Here is a 24,811-nt window from a genome sequence, read left to right as displayed (position 1 = left end):
TGTAAACATAACCAAAATATAACGGTTATTTTATTATTTTAAATATTGAAACATCGCTACAACCAATAAAACAAGAATGTCGAATTCGTATAAATATGAAAAACTACTTTGACGAGCAACATCAGATTTCTTTTTTATCATAAACCTAAAATTCGTGACTTCAAAGATACATGAGAGTTACTTTTTAATATATATAAACAATGAATTTTTCAAAAAACTCCCAACTAATTAATATCATGTGTTGTCATTTTTTTTTTATATCGAAGTTCAATCTCCTCCGAGATATATATGAAATTAAGAATAGTTTAAAATTATATCGCTACAACCAATAAAACAAGAATGCTGCACTCGTGTAAATACCATAAAAAGACTACTTTGATGAGCAACATCAAATTTTTATTTTTATCTTAAACCTAAAATTCGTGACTTCAAAGATACATCAAATTTACTTTTTAATATATATAAACAATGAATTTATCAAAAGACTTCTAGCTCATTAACATCACGTATTGTCATTTCTTTTTGAGATCTAAACTCAATCTTACCCAAGATATATGTGAAATTAAGAATAGTTTAAAATTATATTCGATTTTTGTTTTAAAAAAATATAAACAACGAATTTATAGATATTTGTCACATCAATGTTGTAGCCTTCATCACTTGTGTTTTGCATTGTTAATAATAATAATTGTTTACGTATAACAATATGGCATGATAAACTTTGTGCCTGTATTATAAGAAAATTTCAATGTGTGATAACTTCAAGTGTATCTACCAATACAATACAAATTACAACAAAAAAACGAATTATTAAATTAATATTTATTAGTTCTAACTATTATTTTTTACTAGGTTATAACTCATCTAATGCACAGTTGATAAATTAAAATAACGTAGATAATAACTGTAACAAAATAAGTGGACTAAAAGATTATTTATAATTGATTACCACACATTTTGAGTTTTAAAATTTATATTAATAATGTTGATTTTGAAGGACTTAGAAGAAGATTTAAATTTAAATGTAAAATCATAAAAAAAAAAAGATATATTTGTTATTTTTAGAGAGCAGGAAAAAAAATTATAAAAAAATAGCAAGTAACAATACTAGAATTTTTTATTAGAAAAAAGAGATTGAATAAGAGGTTATTGTTCATTACATAATTGTTGTTTCTTTTGGTCCTTTACTCCATGTGTTCCTAATTAGAAACACTCCTCGATATTTGGATTCAATTTGTTGTTCAATCAACTTTGAGTTGCTAGAAAGGAATTTATCGAACAGGCTAAATTTGATGACACTCTAGAAAAAAAATCGTTGAATAAATTGAAAACATGAATCCATAATTGATGAGAGAAATCGGTGTAAACCTGTGCTCCGGTGAATCGAGATGAGGGTGAGAGAGAGAACCAATCTTCCATTCCAAAATGAAGAGCACAACCCATAATAGATGTTTTTCAACTACTGATTTCCAATTGTGTTTTGAAATTTCTATTTATACTCTCAGGTATTAGTCCTAAGCACAGAAAATCTAATGAGACTACAACCATATAATACAAATAATATAGGACTTGGTTTCGTCGAAGAAGGAGAACATAGATGGTGGTGGTGTGATTTTGGCTGCATTGAGAAATGGAGGCCATCGTGAAACGGCAAAATGGATGAAAAGTGGCAATAGAGCCATTTTGTTCTTTTTGTTTATTTATTTGTATTTTATTTTTCACATTATCTTTCTCTTCTTCTTTTCTTTTTACCCTAATAAATGAAAATGATTTTGTCAAATGTCCTTTTTTCTTTTTACCCTAATAAATGAAAATGATTTTGTCAAATGTCCTCTATATAATGTATTATGCCACATGACATTTTCTGGTTATTTTGATTTTATCATTTTCCACTTGGCAATTTCTGCTTTTTTTCCTTTTTCTTAAATATTGAAAACCACAGTTGACTGAACGTATGTTATATATGTTATGTATTGATTGTATTAAAATCTCATAATGATTGCTATACAAATATATATTTCCTTCCTTTTTAAATCCATCATATCATTTATCTATTCCTCGAATCCACAGCTAATCTTTGATAAAAATTCCAAAATTATACACTTTTGAATGAAAGGAATTCAAACGGTGATATCAATCATGCTATTTTGTTGTTGTTCTAACCTTTACTCTGCATAATCAAAATTGATTACACCACCATCTACACAAGGTTAGAAAATCATTCTGATTTAATGATGACCTTCTTTTGCAAAGCAGTTTATTATTGAATAAATGCAAAGTTTATGTATTTTTGTTATCTTTTCGTTGCATTTGTCCGTGTTGATGTAAGACTACTATTTGAATCCTTTTGTATGTTGTAATGCATATATGGTGTTTGATAGCATGCCTCAAAGAAATATGGTCATTAACAGTTTAATCAATTGATTTGGTTCTATTTTGTTGCTTCGTCCCTGTTGACAGAAAAGTTTAACTGGTGTGGTAATCATGTCACTAAGTTAACTTCTTATGTGCTTGCCATACATACATGACAACTCTGCCCCTGCCCTTAAATATATGTGGTTGCTAATATGAATTATAGTTGGTGAAATTCATAGAAACTAATAGTAATCCCTCAAGTAATCTGAAAGACTGAAAAAAAATATATGATGTGCTTGATTCAGTTCAGTTGATTTGTTTGTTTTATGAAAGTTGAATTTTTCAATTTTTACTTCCACATTTATACCCTTTTGGTCATATATTTTTGAGGTTGTTTCTATTGCAAATCAGTTGAAAGAGAAGTTGGCGTATATTGTGATTGATTTTAACCAATAACTGCAAAAATCTAATACTTGTTCTGCTGTGGACAAGAGCTTTGAGTTGCTGGAAACACAGGTTTTATACTATTGGGAATAACGTTTCAGTTGCCCGGATGTTTTGTTCCAGCAATTGATGATCAGAATGGAAGGTGTTGAGATTTCATGATATGACTATAATTCATGATTCTTTGATGCCCCATTTACCTAGATCATGGTTCTCTTACTGTTATACAAATTTTCCTTGCTTAGTCCGGAATTGGACCATTTTGCCCCTAAGATTTCATCATATTTGCTACGTTTTTTTTTTTTTTATTTTTTTTTTATTTTCTTTTCTGTTGATGAGGTTCTTATACTTAGAATTAAACAGATTGTGGATATCAATAAAAAACAGAAGCATGTAAAAAATTGAGGTTTGTTTCATTGATTCCATATCGTTTTTGGTTCCGGGTGTGACTAGATCTTCAAATCTTGGAGCACTTTGTGTGTATCAAGTGTTATGGAGTACATAGAAGCCTCATAATGCATATATCGAATGTATAGTTCAACCTCATTTATAATATTAATATATAAATACGTAGACTTAATGCATTTTGCAACAAAGTGATTTCTATAGATTTGAATATGACTTTTAGTATTTATTAATATGAAGACAAACTAATTGTTAATACAAAGGATTAGACATCATGTCGTTTCAGTGGCATAGAAAAAAAATAGAATTTACTAGCTATAATATTGAGGTTCTTGATTATGAATGTATGTTCTTCTGGAGATTAACCATGGAAACCTGATACAATATTTGTTTATTAGAATAGTTTGGGTTTGATGGTGGAAATGTTTGGATTTCAATAGCACATTTGTCCAAAAAAATGTTAGCGTAGTTATATAAATAGAAGAAATGAATAATCTGGAGCATGAAAGGTTTTTTTGAAGGAAGAGGTATTTTGGGAATAAGAGAAAAGTGCAGGAAAGCATGTGTAAAAATCATAATATTAAACTTTTTTTTAGTGGCCTTATTTCATGTTTACAATGTTGATGTTGAAAGGAAATCTTCATATTCTAATAAAAGAATAGTTTTATTCTCCTTTTGACATGTGTCATCTTATTAAACTTCTTAATTAATGCATGTTTTATTCTTCTTTTGTCATGTGTCACCATATTATGTCTCCTAATTAATACTTGCCACATGTCAACCTATTGATTATTATTTTAAATTTTAAATTTTCCACTCTATCTACATTAAATTAATAGCATTAAAATAAAATTAATACAAATTATAAAGTCATATAATTTCACATATTTATTTAAAATCAATAATTATAGTTTTATATAACTAAAAAATCTCCTAATTAACAATTGATTAATAACTTTGAATTTTCACTAAAAAAGCTTAATTAATTTTGTAACCGTGGTTTCCACGGGTTATAAACTAGTACATTGATATACATGTGATCCATATAAGCTACATGTTTGTCATATTATGTCTTTCTTGTTTTAATAGTTAACACTATCTAGATTTCTCACCATAGTGAATTATTGCATCCCCACTTAAAGCATCAAAACATATTTTGTTCAATAAAGCAACAGTATAAAATTTATGTGTAAACAATTCTTTGTGCTAAATGCAACAAATGTTACTGAATCATACTTTAAGTGCAAGTAAGTTCTTATGATAAACAAATAAATGGAAGTAAGTTCATTATTTTATATTGTGTTAATAACTTTATTTTTTATTCTTTTTGAGTCGTTATATATGAAGTCTTTCCAATTTGTGACAATGTTTCTATTTAGGTTTGTTGTAATCAGGGGCAAATGAGAATTACAGTGTACTTTTCTTTTGTTTATTATTATAGCCTCAAATGCTTTGCTTCATTTAAATTTTATAGCATCATATTACTATATAAAGATAATTATTTGGAAATGTATTGTAATTTAAATTAACAACTATATAAAGATATTTATTCATCGTTTTTTTGTATTTATTTCGAATTTCTATTTTAAAAAATGCTTAGTATTTACACTTTTATATATAATTTTTTTAATCAGCCCGTGTAATACACGGGTCTCACACCTAGTAATTTTATTAAATATGTATCTATTAATTTAATTCATCTTTAATCATTGATTGCTTTAAAAGAAAATAATTAAGTTATCCTTATATTCGTGTAATATTTAATAAAAACTCTTTCATCTAGTTTGTAATTATTTAAACACATGTAATATTTATAAAAGAAAGTACTTAACAATAATATTAAAAAAAAATATATATAAAATGATATACATAATTAAAATCATTATTATCAAATTTAGAGTTGAATGATTATTATGTGGATAGTTATAAAAAATGGAAAATGATATTAATTAAATATACCATAAAAGCTTAAAACTGTTGGCTGCAGTAACTTTTCTTCTTTTTCATAAATTGACACGAGACTTTTCTTTTGTGTTTTTTTTTAACATGGAAGTATTCTCCTTTCTTATTTTGCCGCGCATGAAAGTCTTCTCTTTTCTTATTTTGCCCTTGTAACTTGTGCTCTCTTCCTCAAAGTCTATTGCCGCCTCTCATTCTAGACCGCCATATTTTCCGATTCTTATATTTTCTTCTTTTATCTGTTTTGATTGTGCCGCCCTTCTCCTCCAATAAGAATCTCCACCGCCATTGACTGCGTCTCTGAATATGTTCCTCATGCTTATCGAATTTCTTCACTTGATAACTCCTCCGCTCTATTCCCATTGTTGCATTCCAATCGAACGATGAGGTCGACTTCTACTACTCCTTCTCACTATTTCAGTTTATTCCAATTTCGTTTTATCTCGGCTTTTAATTATTTGGTTTTAAGAAACAGGTAGCAGTCGATCTGAACCCTAGAAATCGGTTTGTTCACCATATGGTTGACTATGGTTTAATCAGCCAGGTACCGATGCCCTTTCTTTCATCTTTGGTTTTCTCAGTTTCATAAGTTAGGGTTGAGTTTTGGGCTTATGATGTGATTTTCAGTGTACAAACGTTTAATCAGCCAGGTAGCATTGCCCCTTACTATTTGGAGTTGCTTTCTTATTTCTCGTCTTCGTAGCAGGTATGATTTCATTGTTTCTAATTCTATCTATCTGTCTTCCAAACTCGATTGCTTCAAAAATTTAGTGATGATTTCTCTTATCATGTCATTTGTGTATGTTTCCTAGGGCTAAATTGAGAATGGAAAGAAAACAAATATTGCCCAGGAAGAGAGAGAAGGGAGATGGAGGTTGTCTTCATCTCGCTCTCAATAAATCAAAAAATAAAGAAAACAAATACCTCTTGCAACGTATGTCAAAACTTATAAGAGATTGACAAGTGGCAAAAAAAACCTTTATTTATTAGAAAGGATGATGATTAAGACCAAATGAACCGACTTTGTCACTTCTGATTGTGTTTTCCGTGTATTTGAAAATTATTTATTATAGCATCTCATTTTTCAATCATTAAGTTAAAAGGAAACAACTTTTTACTTAAGGAACCACCTAAAAAGCTGATGGAAAAAGTATCACACAAACCAATGGTGCAACCGGTACAGTACGAAAGGACCATGAAACAAAGTGGGCCACACCCGTATCGATTGATCCATCTTCGGTAAAGACAAGCTTACAAACATCCCAAAACCCTAACCATGTTAAGAGGGTATTTCATACTTTCAAATCACATTACACATTACATCAAACTTGATTCAACAATATAAGCGACCGAATAACAAATTATCATATTGTCGCATCAATCATGTTCTTTCTTTATAGAAAAACCAAACGTCTCATCAAACATATACACATAAAATCCGTAACAAAGTTAAACATCCTTTTAAATCCAACAAAATTTAGCCTCTGTTACACGTTCCAAGAGTAACAAAACCTCCTCTTCCTGTGCTTCAAACTCAGCCTTGAGTTTATTCAATGCATCATGCCTTTTTGTCTGATTTAACAACATACTATTAAATTTATAAAACAAAAAGAGCAATCAAAAAGATTACAAAAGTAAAAAATTGATACCCTAGTCGCAAAACAGTGTTATAAATTGCAAAAAACAACAAAGTACTTTACTCTTTTTACTGATATAGGTAACATACTTTTATTTTTACCCATAATACCAATATAATTACATTTTTTTACATATAATAGCAACACATGTACGATTTTCACCGATTGCAAACATCTGTGGGCTTTCGAAATAAAGGCCCAAATTGCTTAAACTTAATTACTTATTTACGTTAAGTTTTATGTTTTAACAATAATATTGCAATTTAGCTTAAGTTTAAAAATATAATTTCGAAATATGGATGAAAGTTAAACAAAAATGATTTGAGGTTATTTAAAAAAAACGATAAGAGAAAATTCAACCAACCAAGCAACTTTTTTTGTTCACATGATAATCATAATGTCATTCAAAATAATTCTCTAAAACTCATTCAAACTTAATAAATCTTTTATTTGATATGTAATTTGCAATAATGTGTCAAATTGACCAACATAAAAGTTTTGTAATATTTTAGTAATTTTTATTGCCATAATTGAATAGAATTATTAAATTGTAAACATAACCAAAATATAACGGTTATTTTATTATTTTAAATATTGAAACATCGCTACAACCAATAAAACAAGAATGTCGAATTCGTATAAATATGAAAAACTACTTTGACGAGCAACATCAGATTTCTTTTTTATCATAAACCTAAAATTCGTGACTTCAAAGATACATGAGAGTTACTTTTTAATATATATAAACAATGAATTTTTCAAAAGACTCCCAACTAATTAATATCATGTGTTGTCATTTTTTTTTTATATCGAAGTTCAATCTCCTCCGAGATATATATGAAATTAAGAATAGTTTAAAATTATATCGCTACAACCAATAAAACAAGAATGCTGCACTCGTGTAAATACCATAAAAAGACTACTTTGATGAGCAACATCAAATTTTTATTTTTATCTTAAACCTAAAATTCGTGACTTCAAAGATACATCAAATTTACTTTTTAATATATATAAACAATGAATTTATCAAAAGACTTCTAGCTCATTAACATCACGTATTGTCATTTCTTTTTGAGATCTAAACTCAATCTTACCCAAGATATATGTGAAATTAAGAATAGTTTAAAATTATATTCGATTTTTGTTTTAAAAAAATATAAACAACGAATTTATAGATATTTGTCACATCAATGTTGTAGCCTTCATCACTTGTGTTTTGCATTGTTAATAATAATAATTGTTTACGTATAACAATATGGCATGATAAACTTTGTGCCTGTATTATAAGAAAATTTCAATGTGTGATAACTTCAAGTGTATCTACCAATACAATACAAATTACAACAAAAAAACGAATTATTAAATTAATATTTATTAGTTCTAACTATTATTTTTTACTAGGTTATAACTCATCTAATGCACAGTTGATAAATTAAAATAACGTAGATAATAACTGTAACAAAATAAGTGGACTAAAAGATTATTTATAATTGATTACCACACATTTTGAGTTTTAAAATTTATATTAATAATGTTGATTTTGAAGGACTTAGAAGAAGATTTAAATTTAAATGTAAAATCATAAAAAAAAAAAGATATATTTGTTATTTTTAGAGAGCAGGAAAAAAAATTATAAAAAAATAGCAAGTAACAATACTAGAATTTTTTATTAGAAAAAAGAGATTGAATAAGAGGTTATTGTTCATTACATAATTGTTGTTTCTTTTGGTCCTTTACTCCATGTGTTCCTAATTAGAAACACTCCTCGATATTTGGATTCAATTTGTTGTTCAATCAACTTTGAGTTGCTAGAAAGGAATTTATCGAACAGGCTAAATTTGATGACACTCTAGAAAAAAAATCGTTGAATAAATTGAAAACATGAATCCATAATTGATGAGAGAAATCGGTGTAAACCTGTGCTCCGGTGAATCGAGATGAGGGTGAGAGAGAGAACCAATCTTCCATTCCAAAATGAAGAGCACAACCCATAATAGATGTTTTTCAACTACTGATTTCCAATTGTGTTTTGAAATTTCTATTTATACTCTCAGGTATTAGTCCTAAGCACAGAAAATCTAATGAGACTACAACCATATAATACAAATAATATAGGACTTGGTTTCGTCGAAGAAGGAGAACATAGATGGTGGTGGTGTGATTTTGGCTGCATTGAGAAATGGAGGCCATCGTGAAACGGCAAAATGGATGAAAAGTGGCAATAGAGCCATTTTGTTCTTTTTGTTTATTTATTTGTATTTTATTTTTCACATTATCTTTCTCTTCTTCTTTTCTTTTTACCCTAATAAATGAAAATGATTTTGTCAAATGTCCTTTTTTCTTTTTACCCTAATAAATGAAAATGATTTTGTCAAATGTCCTCTATATAATGTATTATGCCACATGACATTTTCTGGTTATTTTGATTTTATCATTTTCCACTTGGCAATTTCTGCTTTTTTTCCTTTTTCTTAAATATTGAAAACCACAGTTGACTGAACGTATGTTATATATGTTATGTATTGATTGTATTAAAATCTCATAATGATTGCTATACAAATATATATTTCCTTCCTTTTTAAATCCATCATATCATTTATCTATTCCTCGAATCCACAGCTAATCTTTGATAAAAATTCCAAAATTATACACTTTTGAATGAAAGGAATTCAAACGGTGATATCAATCATGCTATTTTGTTGTTGTTCTAACCTTTACTCTGCATAATCAAAATTGATTACACCACCATCTACACAAGGTTAGAAAATCATTCTGATTTAATGATGACCTTCTTTTGCAAAGCAGTTTATTATTGAATAAATGCAAAGTTTATGTATTTTTGTTATCTTTTCGTTGCATTTGTCCGTGTTGATGTAAGACTACTATTTGAATCCTTTTGTATGTTGTAATGCATATATGGTGTTTGATAGCATGCCTCAAAGAAATATGGTCATTAACAGTTTAATCAATTGATTTGGTTCTATTTTGTTGCTTCGTCCCTGTTGACAGAAAAGTTTAACTGGTGTGGTAATCATGTCACTAAGTTAACTTCTTATGTGCTTGCCATACATACATGACAACTCTGCCCCTGCCCTTAAATATATGTGGTTGCTAATATGAATTATAGTTGGTGAAATTCATAGAAACTAATAGTAATCCCTCAAGTAATCTGAAAGACTGAAAAAAAATATATGATGTGCTTGATTCAGTTCAGTTGATTTGTTTGTTTTATGAAAGTTGAATTTTTCAATTTTTACTTCCACATTTATACCCTTTTGGTCATATATTTTTGAGGTTGTTTCTATTGCAAATCAGTTGAAAGAGAAGTTGGCGTATATTGTGATTGATTTTAACCAATAACTGCAAAAATCTAATACTTGTTCTGCTGTGGACAAGAGCTTTGAGTTGTTGGAAACACAGGTTTTATACTATTGGGAATAACGTTTCAGTTGCCCGGATGTTTTGTTCCAGCAATTGATGATCAGAATGGAAGGTGTTGAGATTTCATGATATGACTATAATTCATGATTCTTTGATGCCCCATTTACCTAGATCATGGTTCTCTTACTGTTATACAAATTTTCCTTGCTTAGTCCGGAATTGGACCATTTTGCCCCTAAGATTTCATCATATTTGCTACGTTTTTTTTTTTTTATTTTTTTTTTATTTTCTTTTCTGTTGATGAGGTTCTTATACTTAGAATTAAACAGATTGTGGATATCAATAAAAAACAGAAGCATGTAAAAAATTGAGGTTTGTTTCATTGATTCCATATCGTTTTTGGTTCCGGGTGTGACTAGATCTTCAAATCTTGGAGCACTTTGTGTGTATCAAGTGTTATGGAGTACATAGAAGCCTCATAATGCATATATCGAATGTATAGTTCAACCTCATTTATAATATTAATATATAAATACGTAGACTTAATGCATTTTGCAACAAAGTGATTTCTATAGATTTGAATATGACTTTTAGTATTTATTAATATGAAGACAAACTAATTGTTAATACAAAGGATTAGACATCATGTCGTTTCAGTGGCATAGAAAAAAAATAGAATTTACTAGCTATAATATTGAGGTTCTTGATTATGAATGTATGTTCTTCTGGAGATTAACCATGGAAACCTGATACAATATTTGTTTATTAGAATAGTTTGGGTTTGATGGTGGAAATGTTTGGATTTCAATAGCACATTTGTCCAAAAAAATGTTAGCGTAGTTATATAAATAGAAGAAATGAATAATCTGGAGCATGAAAGGTTTTTTTGAAGGAAGAGGTATTTTGGGAATAAGAGAAAAGTGCAGGAAAGCATGTGTAAAAATCATAATATTAAACTTTTTTTTAGTGGCCTTATTTCATGTTTACAATGTTGATGTTGAAAGGAAATCTTCATATTCTAATAAAAGAATAGTTTTATTCTCCTTTTGACATGTGTCATCTTATTAAACTTCTTAATTAATGCATGTTTTATTCTTCTTTTGTCATGTGTCACCATATTATGTCTCCTAATTAATACTTGCCACATGTCAACCTATTGATTATTATTTTAAATTTTAAATTTTCCACTCTATCTACATTAAATTAATAGCATTAAAATAAAATTAATACAAATTATAAAGTCATATAATTTCACATATTTATTTAAAATCAATAATTATAGTTTTATATAACTAAAAAATCTCCTAATTAACAATTGATTAATAACTTTGAATTTTCACTAAAAAAGCTTAATTAATTTTGTAACCGTGGTTTCCACGGGTTATAAACTAGTACATTGATATACATGTGATCCATATAAGCTACATGTTTGTCATATTATGTCTTTCTTGTTTTAATAGTTAACACTATCTAGATTTCTCACCATAGTGAATTATTGCATCCCCACTTAAAGCATCAAAACATATTTTGTTCAATAAAGCAACAGTATAAAATTTATGTGTAAACAATTCTTTGTGCTAAATGCAACAAATGTTACTGAATCATACTTTAAGTGCAAGTAAGTTCTTATGATAAACAAATAAATGGAAGTAAGTTCATTATTTTATATTGTGTGAATAACTTTATTTTTTATTCTTTTTGAGTCGTTATATATGAAGTCTTTCCAATTTGTGACAATGTTTCTATTTAGGTTTGTTGTAATCAGGGGCAAATGAGAATTACAGTGTACTTTTCTTTTGTTTATTATTATAGCCTCAAATGCTTTGCTTCATTTAAATTTTATAGCATCATATTACTATATAAAGATAATTATTTGGAAATGTATTGTAATTTAAATTAACAACTATATAAAGATATTTATTCATCGTTTTTTTGTATTTATTTCGAATTTCTATTTTAAAAAATGCTTAGTATTTACACTTTTATATATAATTTTTTTAATCAGCCCGTGTAATACACGGGTCTCACACCTAGTAATTTTATTAAATATGTATCTATTAATTTAATTCATCTTTAATCATTGATTGCTTTAAAAGAAAATAATTAAGTTATCCTTATATTCGTGTAATATTTAATAAAAACTCTTTCATCTAGTTTGTAATTATTTAAACACATGTAATATTTATAAAAGAAAGTACTTAACAATAATATTAAAAAAATATATATATAAAATGATATACATAATTAAAATCATTATTATCAAATTTAGAGTTGAATGATTATTATGTGGATAGTTATAAAAAATGGAAAATGATATTAATTAAATATACCATAAAAGCTTAAAACTGTTGGCTGCAGTAACTTTTCTTCTTTTTCATAAATTGACACGAGACTTTTCTTTTGTGTTTTTTTTTAACATGGAAGTATTCTCCTTTCTTATTTTGCCGCGCATGAAAGTCTTCTCTTTTCTTATTTTGCCCTTGTAACTTGTGCTCTCTTCCTCAAAGTCTATTGCCGCCTCTCATTCTAGACCGCCATATTTTCCGATTCTTATATTTTCTTCTTTTATCTGTTTTGATTGTGCCGCCCTTCTCCTCCAATAAGAATCTCCACCGCCATTGACTGCGTCTCTGAATATGTTCCTCATGCTTATCGAATTTCTTCACTTGATAACTCCTCCGCTCTATTCCCATTGTTGCATTCCAATCGAACGATGAGGTCGACTTCTACTACTCCTTCTCACTATTTCAGTTTATTCCAATTTCGTTTTATCTCGGCTTTTAATTATTTGGTTTTAAGAAACAGGTAGCAGTCGATCTGAACCCTAGAAATCGGTTTGTTCACCATATGGTTGACTATGGTTTAATCAGCCAGGTACCGATGCCCTTTCTTTCATCTTTGGTTTTCTCAGTTTCATAAGTTAGGGTTGAGTTTTGGGCTTATGATGTGATTTTCAGTGTACAAACGTTTAATCAGCCAGGTAGCATTGCCCCTTACTATTTGGAGTTGCTTTCTTATTTCTCGTCTTTGTAGCAGGTATGATTTCATTGTTTCTAATTCTATCTATCTGTCTTCCAAACTCGATTGCTTCAAAAATTTAGTGATGATTTCTCTTATCATGTCATTTGTGTATGTTTCCTAGGGCTAAATTGAGAATGGAAAGAAAACAAATATTGCCCAGGAAGAGAGAGAAGGGAGATGGAGGTTGTCTTCATCTCGCTCTCAATAAATCAAAAAATAAAGAAAACAAATACCTCTTGCAACGTATGTCAAAACTTATAAGAGATTGACAAGTGGCAAAAAAAACCTTTATTTATTAGAAAGGATGATGATTAAGACCAAATGAACCGACTTTGTCACTTCTGATTGTGTTTTCCGTGTATTTGAAAATTATTTATTATAGCATCTCATTTTTCAATCATTAAGTTAAAAGGAAACAACTTTTTACTTAAGGAACCACCTAAAAAGCTGATGGAAAAAGTATCACACAAACCAATGGTGCAACCGGTACAGTACGAAAGGACCATGAAACAAAGTGGGCCACACCCGTATCGATTGATCCATCTTCGGTAAAGACAAGCTTACAAACATCCCAAAACCCTAACCATGTTAAGAGGGTATTTCATACTTTCAAATCACATTACACATTACATCAAACTTGATTCAACAATATAAGCGACCGAATAACAAATTATCATATTGTCGCATCAATCATGTTCTTTCTTTATAGAAAAACCAAACGTCTCATCAAACATATACACATAAAATCCGTAACAAAGTTAAACATCCTTTTAAATCCAACAAAATTTAGCCTCTGTTACACGTTCCAAGAGTAACAAAACCTCCTCTTCCTGTGCTTCAAACTCAGCCTTGAGTTTATTCAATGCATCATGCCTTTTTGTCTGATTTAACAACATACTATTAAATTTATAAAACAAAAAGAGCAATCAAAAAGATTACAAAAGTAAAAAATTGATACCCTAGTCGCAAAACAGTGTTATAAATTGCAAAAAACAACAAAGTACTTTACTCTTTTTACTGATATAGGTAACATACTTTTATTTTTACCCATAATACCAATATAATTACATTTTTTTACATATAATAGCAACACATGTACGATTTTCACCGATTGCAAACATCTGTGGGCTTTCGAAATAAAGGCCCAAATTGCTTAAACTTAATTACTTATTTACGTTAAGTTTTATGTTTTAACAATAATATTGCAATTTAGCTTAAGTTTAAAAATATAATTTCGAAATATGGATGAAAGTTAAACAAAAATGATTTGAGGTTATTTAAAAAAAACGATAAGAGAAAATTCAACCAACCAAGCAACTTTTTTTGTTCACATGATAATCATAATGTCATTCAAAATAATTCTCTAAAACTCATTCAAACTTAATAAATCTTTTATTTGATATGTAATTTGCAATAATGTGTCAAATTGACCAACATAAAAGTTTTGTAATATTTTAGTAATTTTTATTGCCATAATTGAATAGAATTATTAAATTGTAAACATAACCAAAATATAACGGTTATTTTATTATTTTAAATATTGAAACATCGTTACAACCAATAAAACAAGAATGTCGAATTCGTATAAATATGAAAAACTACTTTGACGAGCAACATCAGATTTCTTTTTTATCATAAACCTAAAATTCGTGACTTCAAAGATACATGAGAGTTACTTTTTAATATATATAAACAATGAATTTTTCAAAAGACTCCCAACTAATTAATATCATGTGTTGTCATTTTTTTTTATATCGAAGTTCAATCTCCTCCGAGATATATATGAAATTAAGAATAGTTTAAAATTATATCGCTACAACCAATAAAACAAGAATGCTGCACTCGTGTAAATACCATAAAAAGACTACTTTGATGAGCAACATCAAATTTTTATTTTTATCTTAAACCTAAAATTCGTGACTTCAAAGATACATCAAATTTACTTTTTAATATATATAAACAATGAATTTATCAAAAGACTTCTAGCTCATTAACATCACGTATTGTCATTTCTTTTTGAGATCTAAACTCAATCTTACCCAAGATATATGTGAAATTAAGAATAGTTTAAAATTATATTCGATTTTTGTTTTAAAAAAATATAAACAACGAATTTATAGATATTTGTCACATCCATGTTGTAGCCTTCATCACTTGTGTTTTGCATTGTTAATAATAATAATTGTTTACGTATAACAATATGGCATGATAAACTTTGTGCCTGTATTATAAGAAAATTTCAATGTGTGATAACTTCAAGTGTATCTACCAATACAATACAAATTACAACAAAAAAACGAATTATTAAATTAATATTTATTAGTTCTAACTATTATTTTTTACTAGGTTATAACTCATCTAATGCACAGTTGATAAATTAAAATAACGTAGATAATAACTGTAACAAAATAAGTGGACTAAAAGATTATTTATAATTGATTACCACACATTTTGAGTTTTAAAATTTATATTAATAATGTTGATTTTGAAGGACTTAGAAGAAGATTTAAATTTAAATGTAAAATCATAAAAAAAAAAGATATATTTGTTATTTTTAGAGAGCAGGAAAAAAAATTATAAAAAAATAGCAAGTAACAATACTAGAATTTTTTATTAGAAAAAAGAGATTGAATAAGAGGTTATTGTTCATTACATAATTGTTGTTTCTTTTGGTCCTTTACTCCATGTGTTCCTAATTAGAAACACTCCTCGATATTTGGATTCAATTTGTTGTTCAATCAACTTTGAGTTGCTAGAAAGGAATTTATCGAACAGGCTAAATTTGATGACACTCTAGAAAAAAAATCGTTGAATAAATTGAAAACATGAATCCATAATTGATGAGAGAAATCGGTGTAAACCTGTGCTCCGGTGAATCGAGATGAGGGTGAGAGAGAGAACCAATCTTCCATTCCAAAATGAAGAGCACAACCCATAATAGATGTTTTTCAACTACTGATTTCCAATTGTGTTTTGAAATTTCTATTTATACTCTCAGGTATTAGTCCTAAGCACAGAAAATCTAATGAGACTACAACCATATAATACAAATAATATAGGACTTGGTTTCGTCGAAGAAGGAGAACATAGATGGTGGTGGTGTGATTTTGGCTGCATTGAGAAATGGAGGCCATCGTGAAACGGCAAAATGGATGAAAAGTGGCAATAGAGCCATTTTGTTCTTTTTGTTTATTTATTTGTATTTTATTTTTCACATTATCTTTCTCTTCTTCTTTTCTTTTTACCCTAATAAATGAAAATGATTTTGTCAAATGTCCTTTTTTCTTTTTACCCTAATAAATGAAAATGATTTTGTCAAATGTCCTCTATATAATGTATTATGCCACATGACATTTTCTGGTTATTTTGATTTTATCATTTTCCACTTGGCAATTTCTGCTTTTTTTCCTTTTTCTTAAATATTGAAAACCACAGTTGACTGAACGTATGTTATATATGTTATGTATTGATTGTATTAAAATCTCATAATGATTGCTATACAAATATATATTTCCTTCCTTTTTAAATCCATCATATCATTTATCTATTCCTCGAATCCACAGCTAATCTTTGATAAAAATTCCAAAATTATACACTTTTGAATGAAAGGAATTCAAACGGTGATATCAATCATGCTATTTTGTTGTTGTTCTAACCTTTACTCTGCATAATCAAAATTGATTACACCACCATCTACACAAGGTTAGAAAATCATTCTGATTTAATGATGACCTTCTTTTGCAAAGCAGTTTATTATTGAATAAATGCAAAGTTTATGTATTTTTGTTATCTTTTCGTTGCATTTGTCCGTGTTGATGTAAGACTACTATTTGAATCCTTTTGTATGTTGTAATGCATATATGGTGTTTGATAGCATGCCTCAAAGAAATATGGTCATTAACAGTTTAATCAATTGATTTGGTTCTATTTTGTTGCTTCGTCCCTGTTGACAGAAAAGTTTAACTGGTGTGGTAATCATGTCACTAAGTTAACTTCTTATGTGCTTGCCATACATACATGACAACTCTGCCCCTGCCCTTAAATATATGTGGTTGCTAATATGAATTATAGTTGGTGAAATTCATAGAAACTAATAGTAATCCCTCAAGTAATCTGAAAGACTGAAAAAAAATATATGATGTGCTTGATTCAGTTCAGTTGATTTGTTTGTTTTATGAAAGTTGAATTTTTCAATTTTTACTTCCACATTTATACCCTTTTGGTCATATATTTTTGAGGTTGTTTCTATTGCAAATCAGTTGAAAGAGAAGTTGGCGTATATTGTGATTGATTTTAACCAATAACTGCAAAAATCTAATACTTGTTCTGCTGTGGACAAGAGCTTTGAGTTGTTGGAAACACAGGTTTTATACTATTGGGAATAACGTTTCAGTTGCCCGGATGTTTTGTTCCAGCAATTGATGATCAGAATGGAAGGTGTTGAGATTTCATGATATGACTATAATTCATGATTCTTTGATGCCCCATTTACCTAGATCATGGTTCTCTTACTGTTATACAAATTTTCCTTGCTTAGTCCGGAATTGGACCATTTTGCCCCTAAGATTTCATCATATTTGCTACGTTTTTTTTTTTTTATTTTTTTTTTATTTTCTTTTCTGTTGATGAGGTTCTTATACTTAGAATTAAACAGATTGTGGATATCAATAAAAAACAGAAGCATGTAAAAAATTGAGGTTTGTTTCATTGATTCCATATCGTTTTTGGTTCCGGGTGTGACTAGATCTTCAAATCTTGGAGCACTTTGTGTGTATCAAGTGTTATGGAGTACATAGAAGCCTCATAATGCATATATCGAATGTATAGTTCAACCTCATTTATAATATTAATATATAAATACGTAGACTTAATGCATTTTGCAACAAAGTGATTTCTATAGATTTGAATATGACTTTTAGTATTTATTAATATGAAGACAAACTAATTGTTAATACAAAGGATTAGACATCATGTCGTTTCAGTGGCATAGAAAAAAAATAGAATTTACTAGCTATAATATTGAGGTTCTTGATTATGAATGTATGTTCTTCTGGAGATTAACCATGGAAACCTGATACAATATTTGTTTATTAGAATAGTTTGGGTTTGATGGTGGAAATGTTTGGATTTCAATAGCACATTTGTCCAAAAAAATGTTAGCGTAGTTATATAAATAGAAGAAATGAATAATCTGGAGCATGAAAGGTTTTTTTGAAGGAAGAGGTATTTTGGGAATAAGAGAAAAGTGCAGGAAAGCATGTGTAAAAATCATAATATTAAACTTTTTTTTAGTGGCCTTATTTCATGTTTACAATGTTGATGTTGAAAGGAAATCTTCATATTCTAATAAAAGAATAGTTTTATTCTCCTTTTGACATGTGTCATCTTATTAAACTTCTTAATTAATGCATGTTTTATTCTTCTTTTGTCATGTGTCACCATATTATGTCTCCTAATTAATACTTGCCACATGTCAACCTATTGATTATTATTTTAAATTTTAAATTTTCCACTCTATCTACATTAAATTAATAGCATTAAAATAAAATTAATACAAATTATAAAGTCATATAATTTCACATATTTATTTAAAATCAATAATTATAGTTTTATATAACTAAAAAATCTCCTAATTAACAATTGATTAATAACTTTGAATTTTCACTAAAAAAGCTTAATTAATTTTGTAACCGTGGTTTCCACGGGTTATAAACTAGTACATTGATATACATGTGATCCATATAAGCTACATGTTTGTCATATTATGTCTTTCTTGTTTTAATAGTTAACACTATCTAGATTTCTCACCATAGTGAATTATTGCATCCCCACTTAAAGCATCAAAACATATTTTGTTCAATAAAGCAACAGTATAAAATTTATGTGTAAACAATTCTTTGTGCTAAATGCAACAAATGTTACTGAATCATACTTTAAGTGCAAGTAAGTTCTTATGATAAACAAATAAATGGAAGTAAGTTCATTATTTTATATTGTGTGAATAACTTTATTTTTTATTCTTTTTGAGTCGTTATATATGAAGTCTTTCCAATTTGTGACAATGTTTCTATTTAGGTTTGTTGTAATCAGGGGCAAATGAGAATTACAGTGTACTTTTCTTTTGTTTATTATTATAGCCTCAAATGCTTTGCTTCATTTAAATTTTATAGCATCATATTACTATATAAAGATAATTATTTGGAAATGTATTGTAATTTAAATTAACAACTATATAAAGATATTTATTCATCGTTTTTTTGTATTTATTTCGAATTTCTATTTTAAAAAATGCTTAGTATTTACACTTTTATATATAATTTTTTTAATCAGCCCGTGTAATACACGGGTCTCACACCTAGTAATTTTATTAAATATGTATCTATTAATTTAATTCATCTTTAATCATTGATTGCTTTAAAAGAAAATAATTAAGTTATCCTTATATTCGTGTAATATTTAATAAAAACTCTTTCATCTAGTTTGTAATTATTTAAACACATGTAGTATTTATAAAAGAAAGTACTTAACAATAATATTAAAAAAATATATATATAAAATGATATACATAATTAAAATCATTATTATCAAATTTAGAGTTGAATGATTATTATGTGGATAGTTATAAAAAATGGAAAATGATGTTAATTAAATATACCATAAAAGCTTAAAACTGTTGGCTGCAGTAACTTTTCTTCTTTTTCATAAATTGACACGAGACTTTTCTTTTGTGTTTTTTTTTAACATGGAAGTATTCTCCTTTCTTATTTTGCCGCGCATGAAAGTCTTCTCTTTTCTTATTTTGCCCTTGTAACTTGTGCTCTCTTCCTCAAAGTCTATTGCCGCATCTCATTCTAGACCGCCATATTTTCCGATTCTTATATTTTCTTCTTTTATCTGTTTTGATTGTGCCGCCCTTCTCCTCCAATAAGAATCTCCACCGCCATTGACTGCGTCTCTGAATATGTTCCTCATGCTTATCGAATTTCTTCACTTGATAACTCCTCCGCTCTATTCCCATTGTTGCATTCCAATCGAACGATGAGGTCGACTTCTACTACTCCTTCTCACTATTTCAGTTTATTCCAATTTCGTTTTATCTCGGCTTTTAATTATTTGGTTTTAAGAAACAGGTAGCAGTCGATCTGAACCCTAGAAATCGGTTTGTTCACCATATGGTTGACTATGGTTTAATCAGCCAGGTACCGATGCCCTTTCTTTCATCTTTGGTTTTCTCAGTTTCATAAGTTAGGGTTGAGTTTTGGGCTTATGATGTGATTTTCAGTGTACAAACGTTTAATCAGCCAGGTAGCATTGCCCCTTACTATTTGGAGTTGCTTTCTTATTTCTCGTCTTTGTAGCAGGTATGATTTCATTGTTTCTAATTCTATCTATCTGTCTTCCAAACTCGATTGCTTCAAAAATTTAGTGATGATTTCTCTTATCATGTCATTTGTGTATGTTTCCTAGGGCTAAATTGAGAATGGAAAGAAAACAAATATTGCCCAGGAAGAGAGAGAAGGGAGATGGAGGTTGTCTTCATCTCGCTCTCAATAAATCAAAAAATAAAGAAAACAAATACCTCTTGCAACGTATGTATTGTATCACTATTCATCTCTTTAGATCTTGATTTTACCATTGTGTGCGACTGTGTCAGACTACATATGTATTATTCTTGAATTCTACATGCTTACCATGTCATCACATAAGAAACCCACCAGATCAGTTGCCCATTTACTTCATACAATCTTTATGAGATATTTCTATTGGTACATGTTTTTAAGTAGATGTTGATACGTTACTGCACTATAACACAAATAAATAAAAATACAATAACAAACGTTACTGTTCCATAAAAACTTGATTATTACATAAGAATAGGGTAGAAGTTGTACATTTTTGTTTCTCTTTGTAATTATTCCATAGAAGCTGTACATTTACACAAATAAATGTAACTATAACTTTTTCCCCTATTTCTCTTCTTATACATTCCATAACTTCAATCTCCATTTTTTATTTCTGTCCCTAATTTTGGATATTCAATCATCTGCACATATTGATGCGCTCTTAACCGACACGTTTGTGACTAATATAAAGAGGGTAACCGTGTAAATTGTTGTTGACTTATTTTTTTCATCGTTATCTCTATGAAGATTTCAAATTGAAAAACACTCAACACCTATGACATAAAAACTCAGAGTTGTGTTGTTTTTTTCCTTTTCACCATCGCGTTTGCTCAGTTCCTTCTCTCCCGTTGCATAAATTACTGTTACCCCGTCTCATTTTTGGGTGAACTGGTTAAATATATGCATAAATTAGTTTATAATAACTAAATACATGCATAAAATTGGATGATTTGGTCTTTTTATGTGAATATGCTTGATGAAATTGACAACTTCATGAAAGTTCCACAACATCTGATCAATTTTACAACTATATGTGATATAGGAGTTTGGCCAAATCGAGCAGCTGTTCCAGCCTCCAGGGTATTGGAAAGCTACAGGGACAAATAAAGTGCATTTGTTGAAAATTTGATCTGAAAACATTGATCCTGCTATTTGTGAGACAAGACGAAGAAAAGGATGGGACAATTACATAGGAAGCTATCAACGCTGGTTATGCTATATTTGAGACACAAGTATTATTCAGGTTAATTTTAGTTTGGATTCTATGTATACAAGTAGTATTGGTATTGATCATATATGTTAAAGTTAGATCTTTTTTTTTATTTTGATTTGTTTTTAATTTTTATTTATGTTTAATTCAATCTATGTTCATCTGTCACCACTTAGACCATCCGTCTTCACCATTGTCGCCTGCTCTCTCCTTCGACGACACTTCCCAGTCTACATCAGTTAAGTCATCTTCTAATTCTAACCCAACTCCTGAGAAGTTGAAAGATTCAAGTTTTCTTTGGACATCTGGATGATGTTCTTGATTTGTCTTGGTCCAAACCACACCATTTGTTGTCATCTTCAATGGACAAAATTGTGTGGTTGTGACAGTTGACTAGCAATTCATGTTTGAAGATCTTTTCACACAATGACTATGGTAAGCAAATACATATAAACAATTAAGTTTATATATGTATTATTGTATATATATCTCTTTATGAAGTATGATTACTAAGGGTGTATCTTTTTAATACAGTAACTTGCATCCAATTCAATCCTGTTGATGAGAGATGCTTCATTAGTGGATCACTTGATTCCAAAGTCCGGATTTGGAGTATTCCTGATCATCAGGTCGTTTATTGGAATGATATGCAATTATGCATGAAATGGTCACTGTTGCTTGCTATACACTAGGCAGTCAGGTTGACATACAATGTTGACCATTTTTTAATAATATTTATGGTTTCGTATTTTTGTCCAACATATATTTTTATTGATTCATGAAGGTTGCATTAGTTGGGTCCTACAAAGGGAGTTGCTGTTTATATGACACAACTGGTACTTATATTTTTATGTTCAATTTTTTATATTTTTTTAAAATTTTTTCCTGTTTTCAAGTGTTGGTAACTTTTATTTACTTTTTAGAAAATAAATTACAACAGAAAGTGAGGTTAACATGCAGAACAGAAAAAAGTCGCGCCACAAAAAGATCACCGGTTTTCAGGTGAAAATTAAGAGTTATTATAACGGCTTTTGGTTGTATCATGTTGAAATGACCAAAATACCCTTTACAGTTTGCTCAAGGTACTCCATCGGAAGTGCTAATCACTTTTTAAAAGCAAAACGAGTTTTATTTACTATCTTTGTTGATGGTAATTATTCTACAGGAAGGAAATTACATTGTTGAAGTCCGGTGCATGGAGGTTGATTGCAGACATTATTCTAATCAAAGGATCTTATGCATGTAGACCCTCTCTTCTTTTCACTATCTTTCGGTTCCAGAAGTGAACGTATGTTGTTTCATCAATGCAGTTGTAATGAATGTGAATATAAATTAAGTTCATAGTGTTTACTATCAAAATAAACGACTTTTGTACACAAAAGAAAACCATTCTCTACTTAACACAACCCCATTTTTAAAGTGAAGTGAACCAAATACAAAACAAAAATCCATCAACGTTTAGGTAAACTTCATCCAACCCAGCGCCAATGATGCATCTAATTCCTACTAGTTTGGTATTGAAGATTAAAACAAAACAAATTAATAAGCTAAAAAATAATAAGTATTTGAAAGTTAAACAAGGCGATGCTTGTTATTTTAGAGTCAAAACGCTTGTAGGATGCGGACCACATCTACAAACATCCGTAGAAGAAGAGGTAGACCAAATGTTTGCAATCTGTAAGAAGAAGACTCTTTGTTTTTTAACTTCTACAAACTGTCGAAATAGACTAAAATTTAAATAAATTGATTCAATACCAAAATTTAAATAAATATAGTTTAACAACATTGAAATAAAATAACAATTACAGTTCAAGACTCTCTTTAGTAAACCTATTTTAGTAATTTTATATTTTGTACAACCTTTTTTAAACGTTGTCAATAACTATTTGAATCTAATTTACAACTCTTATAAAAAAAATACAATCTAATGAAGCTAAAAAAATATAAGTATATAAAAAATTTGGACGTTAAAAAAATATAAGTAAAACATATTAGCAAAAACATAAGCTATAAAAAACATTTTGAAACTTTTTTTTTGAAACCTCTAAAAAGAAATTATCTTTGTTAAACACTTTAAATAACATTTTAAAATTTTAAAACATTTTTATTTCGTTTTTCTCAACATTTCTATGTTGTAGAAAAAAATTAAAATAGATGTAATTTAAAAAAAAAAGCTTGTGAAAAAGTTTAAATATATTATAAATAAAGATTGTAAGAAAAGTTATAAAGATTAAGTAAAAAAATCCAAAATAATCAAAAACATTTAAAGTGTTATAAAAAATATAAAAAACCTTATAAAAAAGTTATAAAATGGTAGTGAACAAATATGTAAAATAAGTCTATAAAAAAATTGTAGAAAAAGTTTTAACAAGTTGTAAAAAATTAATATTGGAAAATTTCTATAAAAAAAATTCGGACCAAATTTTTAGGGTTTTATATTTTTCTTTGTTTTGTATAGGTCTGCGAGAAATGTCTTTCCGCCTCAAGACATTGGTCCATGTCTTTACTTGCGTAGATGTTTTTACATTTGTAGTATTTTAAGAAAACAAATATACTTCAACACTCCGCAGACGTAGATGTTTTTTCCGCCCACAGACATAAGTGCTCAAAAAAAACATTTTCCAAAAAACAAATAACACCTAAAACCAGAAAGTAATTGCCATGTTTTCAAACTACAAGAATGGTCCCTAGACTAGAGGGAGTGGTGGTGTTTATGTTAAACTATCGCATTATTTTTCTAATTCCAACTAAACTTAGCATGATTATAAAGAGTGGTAGTGAGTTTGATATTCGATTTGAAAAAAGAAACTAAAATAAATATAAGGTAATCATAACCCACCACAGTTTCTCTCTCTCCCCTCTACGCTAATGAACCAACATGTAAAAATTGGTGAATCCCCTTAACATGCGCTAGGGGGAGGTGTTGGCGCATGCCAAGACCCTTGGCCTGCAATCTTAAGTATGAGAAAATCACATAAACGTTTCCTTCAAAATCA

The 24,811-nt window shown here is 28.7% G+C and overlaps 3 long non-coding RNA genes across 9 annotated transcripts; all 3 read left to right on the top strand.

The window, feature by feature from the left end:
• The first annotated feature begins 5,282 nt into the window (after positions 1-5,282).
• LOC145051621 (uncharacterized) lies at positions 5,283-6,098 on the top strand. The gene is made up of 4 exons (XR_013683735.1): positions 5,283-5,551; positions 5,639-5,707; positions 5,791-5,869; positions 5,976-6,098. It is a non-coding gene; the product is annotated as an uncharacterized LOC145051621 (long non-coding RNA).
• Positions 6,099-12,621: 6,523 nt separating this feature from the next.
• Positions 12,622-13,218, top strand: LOC145051620 (uncharacterized). Its single transcript, XR_013683734.1, has 3 exons — positions 12,622-12,899; positions 12,987-13,055; positions 13,139-13,218. It is a non-coding gene; the product is annotated as an uncharacterized LOC145051620 (long non-coding RNA).
• A 6,834-nt stretch (positions 13,219-20,052) lies between these two features.
• On the top strand, positions 20,053-23,178 carry LOC145054252 (uncharacterized). Of its 7 annotated transcripts, XR_013684731.1 has the most exons (10): positions 20,053-20,245; positions 20,333-20,401; positions 20,485-20,563; positions 20,670-20,791; positions 21,648-21,848; positions 21,992-22,250; positions 22,350-22,515; positions 22,600-22,651; positions 22,739-22,817; positions 22,981-23,178. It is a non-coding gene; the product is annotated as an uncharacterized LOC145054252 (long non-coding RNA). The 7 variants fall into 7 exon arrangements; XR_013684732.1 differs by having other exon boundaries at positions 20,504-20,563; positions 21,648-22,250; XR_013684734.1 differs by having other exon boundaries at positions 20,670-20,731; positions 21,648-22,250.
• The last annotated feature ends 1,633 nt before the right edge of the window (positions 23,179-24,811 follow it).

Source organism: Lactuca serriola, chromosome 5, assembly GCF_051521515.1.
Source record: "Lactuca serriola cultivar US96UC23 chromosome 5, Lser_US96UC23_V15, whole genome shotgun sequence".
NCBI lineage: Eukaryota > Viridiplantae > Streptophyta > Magnoliopsida > Asterales > Asteraceae > Lactuca > Lactuca serriola.
This window is presented reverse-complemented; position numbering and strand designations above follow the sequence as displayed.